Source organism: Physeter macrocephalus, chromosome 16, assembly GCF_002837175.3.
Source record: "Physeter macrocephalus isolate SW-GA chromosome 16, ASM283717v5, whole genome shotgun sequence".
In the NCBI taxonomy this organism is placed as follows: Eukaryota; Metazoa; Chordata; class Mammalia; order Artiodactyla; family Physeteridae; genus Physeter; species Physeter macrocephalus.
In genome coordinates this window covers 21,313,392-21,321,372 of record NC_041229.1, presented here as the reverse complement: position 1 = coordinate 21,321,372, position 7,981 = coordinate 21,313,392, and positions in this window count along the sequence as shown.

Sequence of the window (7,981 nt, the reverse complement as noted above, 5' to 3'; positions counted from 1 at the left end):
CACCTCAAGAAACAAGAAAAATCTCAAATAAACAATCTAACCTTACACTTAAAACCACTAGAGAAAGACGAACAAAGAAAGCCCTAAGTCAGTAGAAGGAAAGAAATCATAAAGATCAGAGCAGAAATAAATGAAATAGAAATGAAGAAAACAATAGCAAAGATCAATAAAATTAAAAGCTGGTTCTTTGAGTAGATAAACAAAATTGATAAACTCTTAGCAAGACTCATCAAGAAAAAAAGGGAAAGGAAGCAAATCAATAAAATTAGAAATGAAAAAGGAGAAATCACAACTGACACTGCAGAAATACAAAAGATTTTAAGAAACTACTACAAACAACTATATGCCAATAAAATGGACAACCACGAAGAAATGGACAAATTCTTGGAAAGGTACAATTTTCCAAGACTGAATGAGGAAGAGTTAGAAAATATAAACAGCCCTATCACAAGTAATGAAATTGAAACTGTAATTAAAAATCTTCCATCAAACAAAAATCCAGGACAAGATGGCTTCACAGGAGAATTCTATCAAAGATTCAGAGAAGAGATAACACCAATCCTTCTCAAAATCTTCCAAAAAATTGCAGACGGAGAAACACTCCCTAATTCATTCTAAGAAGCTACCATCACCCTGATACCCAAACCAGAAAAAGGTATCACAAAAAAAGAAAGCTATAGACCAATATCACTGATGAACATATATGCAAAAATCCTGAACAAAATATTAGCAAACAGAATCCAACAGCACATTAAAAGGGTCATACACCATGATCAAGTGGGATTTATCCCAGGGATGCAAGGATTCCTGAATATACGCAAATCAATCAATGTGAAACTCCACATTAACAAATTAAGGAATAAAAACCATATGATCATCTCAATAGATTCAGAAAAAACTTTTGACAAAATTCAACACCGATTTATGATAAAAACTCTCCAGAAAATGGGCATAGAAACAACCTGCCTCAACATAATAAAGTCCATATATGACAAACCCACAGCAAGCATCATACTCAATGGTGAAAAAACTGAAAGCATTTTCACTAAGATCAGGAACAAGACAAGGATGTCTACTCTTGCCACTCTTATTTAACATAGTTTTGGAAGTCCTAGCCACAACAATAAGAAAAGAAAAAGAAATAAAAGTAATACAAATTGGAAAAGAAGTAAAACTGTCACTGTTTGCCGACGACATGATACTATACATAGAAAATCCTAAAGATGCCACCAGAAAACTATTAGAACTAATCAATGAATTTGGTAAGGTTTCAGGATACAAAATTAATGCACAGAAATCTCTGGCATTCCTATACATCAACAACAAAAAATCAGAAAGAGTGTATTTTTATTTCAGTTATTATAATCTTTAGTTCCTTTAAGTTCTTCTTTATATTTTCTAACTCTTTGTTAAACTTCTCTCTGTATTCATCCATTCTTCTCATGAGTTCATTGAGCATCTTTATAATCATTACCTTGAACTCTTTATCAGATAGATTTCTTGTCTCCATTCCACTTAGTTCTTCTTCTGGGGTTTTGTCTTATTCCTTCATTTGAAACATATTTCTCTCTCTCACCACATTTAGTCTAATTCTCTCTGTTTATACCTATGTAATAGGTAGGTCAGTTACTTTCCCAATCTTGGAGAAGTGGCCTTATGTAGAAGACCTTCTATAGAGCTCAGCAGCACACTCGTCTCCGGTTACCAGAGCTACATGCTCCAGGACTGCCCCACTCTGGGCTTCATGGGCCCTTGTTGTTGTGTGGCTGACCACTGTGGGCCTGCTGGTAGGTAGGGCTGGCCCCTGGTCTGGTTAGTTGCTAGGCCTTGCCTTGTGCAATGGCTGCTGGCCTGCTGGTGGGTGGGTCTGAGTCTCTGTGGGGCTGGCTGCTTGGCCTGGGGCTTCCAGTGCCTGGTTCCAGCCCACTAGTTTGAAAGGCTGGGTGGCTGCATGACTGCCTATTCTGCCTGGAGGGGTCCCAGGACTGATGCCTGTTCACTGGTGGGTGGGTAAGCTCCTGGTGCTAATAGGCTAGAGAAGGAACTCCAAAATGGTGCTTGACAGCACCAGAGTGTCCTCATGGTAGAACAACCTTCCCAAATTGGCTACCACCAGTATCTCTGTTCCCAGGGTGTATCCCAGTGGCCTCTTGCCTCTCCAGGAGGCTCTCCAAGATCTGCAAGTGGGTCTGCCCCAGGTTCCTTTCCAATTATGGCCTCTGGACTTGGACTTGGAACATGAGAGATTTTGCATGTGCACTTTAAGTGCAGAGTCTCTGTTTCTAGAGCCCTCTGACTCTCCCACACCTAGGCCCCGCTGGCTTTCAGAACCAGACGTTTTGGGGGCTTGTCTTCCCAGTGCAGGACCTCTAAGCTGGGGAGCCTAATGTGGAGCTCAGACTCCTTGCCCCTTGGGGAGAAACTTTGTGATTGTGATTATTTTCCCTTTTGTGAGTTAGCTATCTCGGAGTGTGGGTCTTGACTATTCTGCATCTCTGCCCCTCCTACCCATCTCACTGTGGTTCCTTCTTTATATCTTTAATTGTGGAAAATCTTTTCTGCTAGTCTTCAGTTCATTATTATAGATAGTTGAAATTTTTGTGTGGCTATGGGAGATGGTGAGCTCAGGGTCTTCCTACTCTGCCATCTTGCCCACACCCCTCCAGCAAAAGTTTTAAATTTTCATGAATTTTGTTGCGGTTAGTGCTTTTGCATTTTGTCTAAGAACTCTGTCTATATCAAGGTCACAAAGATAATCTCCTACGTTTTCTTCTAGAAGCTATGTAGTTTCTAATTTGATCTTTTTCAAATTAATTTTGGGTATGATGTAAGAGAGAGAAGTAGAGGTTGTGTGCATGTGGTTTTTAAAAATATATGATTATCCAATTGTGTCAAGGACCTTCCACATTTAAATTGCATTGATATAGTTGATAAAATCAGTTGATTATATATATGTATATATAGATACATATACATATGTATATTTGTACATATATATGTGTATCTATATATACATATATATGTGTATCTATATATAGGCTTACTTTTAGGTTCTTTAATTTGTTACATTGATCTATTTGTCATCTTTATGCCGGTTGGATACTGTCTTCATTACTCTTTATATAGTAAGTTTTGAAAACCTGTAGATAAGCCTTCCAATTTTGTTCATTTTCAAGATTGTTTTGGCTTTTCTAAGTCCTTTTTATTTCCATAAAATTTTAGAATTAGCTTCCCATTTTCTAAAAATATAAAAAATTTTAAAAGGCCTTCTTGGATTTTAATTCAGATGGCATTGAGCCTATAAATCAATTAAGGACACTAGAATTAATCTTTTAATACATAATCTCAACTCTTTCAATCCATGAGCATGGGGTATCTTTACCTTTATTTAGGTCTTATTTAACTTTCTCAGAACATTTTAGTATCTTTTATTCTACAAGTCTCGTACATATTTTGTTAAATTTATCTCTAAACATTTCATATTTTTGTGTCTTTTAAATGGAATAATTTTTAATTTTTAAAAAATTGATTGTTGCTAGTATACAGAAATGCAATTAATTTTTGTATTTTTACCTTGTGTATTGTGACTCTCTTAAACTTACTTATCAGTTTTGGTATTTATTTTGTAGATTTCTTTGGATTGTCTATATAAGTCAGTCATTTGTGAATTAAAACAGTTATATTCCTTCATTTCCAACATTTATGCCTTTTAAAAAATTTTATTGACTATTTCACTTGCTAGATCTCCAAAATAACATTGAATAAAAGTGATGACAGTAAACATTATTTTCTTCTCTCTGGTCAGGAAAAGGTTCAGTATTTCACCATTTAGTATGATGTTATTTGTAGTTTTTTTGAAAGACGCCCCTATCAGATTGAGAAAATGTCTTTCTATTCTTAGTTTGATGAGAGTTTTATTTTTATATCATAAATGGATATTGAATTTTATCAAATCCTTTTAAAAAATCTTTGGAGATGATCATGTAACTTTCTCCTTTATTCTTGAATGTAGTAAGTTACAGTTATTGTTTCTCCCAATAGTGAACTGGTCTTGTTTTCCTAGAATAAATCCCACTTCATCATTTATTATTTTATTACTACTAAATTTGGTTTTTATTGAAATTTAGTATTCCCATCCATTATGTTAGTAGACAACAAACCACAGTAATATTATTGATGCTTGTGATATAGTCACCAGTAAAAATGAGATGTTTTCATATTTCATTACAATTAATACAGATATCTTGAATATAGTTTATACTCACTACTTCATGGTATTATATATCGTGGTTATTACACTTTCTGCTATATCATATTACTCAATGAGTTAAAGAAGTAGTACCTCTTATTATAATATCATAAATCTATTTTCTTGTATTTGATAACTGTGTTTCAGCACAATGTATTTCTTTTATAATAGTCTGTATTTTACTTATACATTTAAAAATATTTTCCTATGAAGGGGTCCCTAGGCTTTATCAGACTGCCAGAGGTGTTCATGGTACTGAAATTTAAGAATCCCTGGACTAGAGCTAAAAAATTCAGTCTTTATCTTAAAACATATAGAACTGGATGGGATCACCTAGAGAGTGTAGACAGAGAGGATTAGAGAGTGGAGTACACAGCCCCATATATTCTCAATGTTTAAAATTTGGTAGAAGGAGAGGATTTTACCAGGAGAAAAATCAGGTGATTGTGATATGAAAGATGTGTAGAAAAAGAGGTTCAGTAACACATCCAATGCTACTGAGAGGCCACAAAAGATGAAAATGGAGAATTGGGACGCTGACCAGGTTAGGTCACTGATGAGTAGCAGGAGCAAAAGCACAATTAGAGGAGGTCAAGAAGTGAATGAGAGTCAGGTTAAGTAGAGAAAGGAGCATAGATAACTCTTTCGAGTAGTTTTGCTGCTAAGGGAAGCTGAGAAACAATGGAGCTAGAGAAATGTGGAATCAAGGAAGTCCAGTTTGTTTTTTTAAGACAGGAGACGTTAATTAAGTCATGTTTGTATGTCAATGAGAATGATCCATTAGAAAGGGAGAAATTTATGTAGAAGGGAAAAGATTGAAGGTGTAAGGAGTTTGGCAGAAGGATCATTAGGCAAGAGGTGGTTCTTTTTCTATTGGATTTATATTTTTCTATGAAGTGTGAGGTAAGATCCTTAGGTATAAGGAGGAAGAGGAGGAGAAATTAGAAATTTGAAGAGAGAAGAGAAGGTTTGAAATAGATGCCTGGGGAGTAGAAAGTTAATTTTCAGGATAAGTGATTTATTTAACCATCGGGTCTTATGACACTTGCTAAATAACTCTTATTAGGTATTAGGGCTGTCTTCAGCCACTCTTGTCAAGATAAATGTTATAAATTAGTTTTATAGGCAAAACACAGTCCTGGAATCCTTTCTAGTCTTTCCCATGTTAAGGATTGTGTGACTATTTAGGGGCGAGCACAGAGGGCAGGACTGTGCCACAGCTGATGATAAATAGCCCTCTTCTAATCCTAAAAAGTCAGAATCTGTAGGCAAGTCCTTTGTCATCCAGATTATTTAAAGATACTAGAAAGTTTCAAATGCTTAACACTAGTCTAGTTTCACAAGAAATCTTTAAACCAACTTCCGTCACACTCCCTTTGTACCACTTACCCATATGTTGGTTACTTAATCCTTTGGCAGAAGTTTCCATTCATATCTGGCTATTTGATATCAGCCAGTTTCAGTGTGTGGATCATCACTCCCATGTAATGGACTGAAATGTCATGAACACTGGCTTTTTACAGTTCTAAATTAACAAGAAGATGAAAGGAACATTTGATTATTGAGCCAATTTTTTTCTTTTTTTAATGCATCTTGCTTGTTAGAAGTGATGGGAAAGGAAATACTGGAAAAGCACATGACGACTTAATGATGTTTTGGGGAAAAAGTCAGTCTGTTTTCAGCAGCAGTTCTTCCATGGAATGGCTGATTAGACTTTGGTTGGTCCCACCTAAGTTTTATTTTTAGAAAACAAAATTAACCTAACAGCTGTGGCTTATTGCAGTCAGCAAGGGCATCTACTTTATCAAGGGGCCTGTTATCTCAGGCCCCCATATGCTTCCATCCCTAGTCCATCCTTATGAAATGCAATCTCCTGGTGACAAAGGGGCTTGCGTTAATGTCATGAGAGAGTTTCTAAAAAAATCTGTCACAGGCCTGAAACCTTTGGGAACTGGATTCTAACTCTTTCACTTTATATATTTACTCTTTCTTCCAATTTCAAGTCACCTACAAATTTTTGTTGTTGTTGTTGGTGGTGGTGTGTGTGTATTTTAGTCACCTATACATTAGGAGATAGCACTGAAGAAATGTTCCAGGACTGCTCCCTCACTATACTGAGGTCCTTTGCAGCAAGAATCATGAGAGCCTGAGGTCTACCATGTTTTTGACACTATGGCCATGTCTTCCTTTTAGAAAATTTAATAGGTATATTTAGAAATATTTACCTAACAATTATAGTGTATATATGGTTGGTTCTTATTATTCTTGGTAGTTGTGTTCTGTAAAGTTCCAGCAACACTTAATTAGTGAATACTGAATCATTGGTCCCAGGAGAAATACAAGGTTCTTTTTCTTTTACTTTAAAAAAATATATTTTATTGACGTATAGTTGGGTTAGTTTCAGGTATACAGCAAGGTAATTCAGTTATACCTGTATGTACATTATTTTTTTCATATCCTTTTCCATTGTGGTGTATCACAAAATATTGAATATACTTCCCTGTGCTATAGAGTAAGACCTTGTTGTTTATCCATTCTTATATTTTTTTTGAATTTTTGAATTTTATTTATTTTTTTATACAGTTGGTTCTTTTTAGTCATCAATTTTATGCACATCAATGTATACATGTCAATTCCAATTGCCCAATTCACCACACTACTACCCTCACTGCCCACCGCTTTTCCCCCTTGGTGTCCATACGTTTGTTCTCTACATCTGTGTCTCAATTCTGCCCTGCAAACCAGTTCATCTGTACAATTTTTCTAGGTTCCACATATATGCATTAATATACGTGCTGCAATGAACATTGGGGTGCATGTGTGTTTTTGAATTATGGTTTTCTGTGGGTATATGCCCAGTAGTGGGATTGCTTGATCATATGGTAATTCTATTTTTAGTTTTTTAAGGAAACTCCATACTGTTCTCCATAGTGGGTGTATCAATTTACATTCCCACCAGCAGTGCAAGAGGGTTCCCTTTTCTCCACACCCTCTCCAGCGTTTGTTGTTTGTAGATTTTTTGATGATTCCCATTCTAACTGGTGTGAAGTAATACCTCATTGTAGTTTTGATTTGCATTTCTCTAATAATTAGTGATGTTGAGCAGCATTTCATGTGCTTCTTGGCCTTCTGTATGTCTTCTTTGGAGAAATGTCTATTTAGATCTTCTGCCCATTTTTGGATTGGGTTGTTTGTTTTTTTAATATTGTAAATAGTGCTGCAATGAACATTGGGGTGCATGTGTGTTTTTGAATTATGGTTTTCTGTGGGTATATGCCCAGTAGTGGGATTGCTTGATCATATGGTAATTCTATTTTTAGTTTTTTAAGGAAACTCCATACTGTTCTCCATAGTGGGTGTATCAATTTACATTCCCACCAACAATGCAAGAGGGTTCCCTTTTCTCCACACCCTCTCCAGCGTTTGTTGTTTGTAGATTTTTTGATGATTCCCATTCTAACTGGTGTGAAGTAATAACTCATTGTAGTTTTGACTTGCATTTCTCTAATAATTAGTGATGTTGAGCAGCATTTCATGTGCTTCTTGGCCTTCTGTATGTCTTCTTTGGAGAAATGTCAATTTAGATCTTCTGCCCATTTTTGGATTGGGTTGTTTGTTTTTTTAATATTGAGCTGAATGAGCTGTTTATGTATTTTGGAGATTAATTCTTTGTCTGTTGATTCATTTGCAAATATTTTCTCCCATTCTGAGAGCTGTCTTTTCATCTTGTTT